Source organism: Sinocyclocheilus rhinocerous, unplaced genomic scaffold (assembly GCF_001515625.1).
Source record: "Sinocyclocheilus rhinocerous isolate Xijiao unplaced genomic scaffold, SAMN03320098_v1.1 C35731275, whole genome shotgun sequence".
NCBI lineage: Eukaryota > Metazoa > Chordata > Actinopteri > Cypriniformes > Cyprinidae > Sinocyclocheilus > Sinocyclocheilus rhinocerous.
This window is the reverse complement of record NW_015761571.1, coordinates 1-603: the sequence shown is the minus strand read 5'-3', so window position 1 is coordinate 603 and position 603 is coordinate 1. Positions and strand designations below refer to the sequence as shown.

At 40.1% G+C, this 603-nt stretch overlaps 1 long non-coding RNA gene across 1 annotated transcript; it reads right to left on the bottom strand.

Moving 5' to 3' along the window:
• LOC107735064 (uncharacterized) lies at positions 1–510 on the bottom strand. Its single transcript, XR_001639276.1, has 4 exons — positions 430–510; positions 286–336; positions 121–192; positions 1–14 (listed from the first exon to the last, which is right to left on the bottom strand). It is a non-coding gene; the product is annotated as an uncharacterized LOC107735064 (long non-coding RNA).
• Positions 511–603: the final 93 nt, after the last annotated feature.

Sequence of the window (603 nt, the reverse complement as noted above, 5' to 3'; positions counted from 1 at the left end):
CCCGCTCCACACATCTGCAACGGGACAGAGATGTACAGCTAACAAACCAATTCAATGCGAATGAATCTGAGCATCCTTCTGTATCCATGTGTACTGGTGTGTTTATGTAGTTGTGCTCACTTGTCTATTTCGGCAGCTTTGCTCCGATGTTTGTTCAATAGCAACTCCCATGACATACTTTCAGCCTGTAACCTACATGAGGACATGAAGACCATTGACATGGCAAACGCAGTCATAAAATGATTAGATGTCCACTGTAATGTCTTAGGAGGACGAGAGAATTACCTGTTAATGTCCTCCTGAACGTGTGCAGTGGTCATGTTAACAACAGGGTCACTGCACATAGAGAGAGAGAGAGAAATGTAGTGTGGTTAAGGATCGAAGGACTAATGATGAATGAATGTAATCAACACAGAAAAACTGACTGACCTCTCAACAGTTGGAAGTGAATTCTGAGTTTCTCTTCTGATGTCTTTAGCCAGACCGTCCCACTCTTCATGCAAAGATTCAACTGGAAGTGAATAGCATTCATATAAATATCACTAAAGATATTTTAGATAGAATTATAAATAGGATTATATTTTGGACAACATTCGGTAAGTA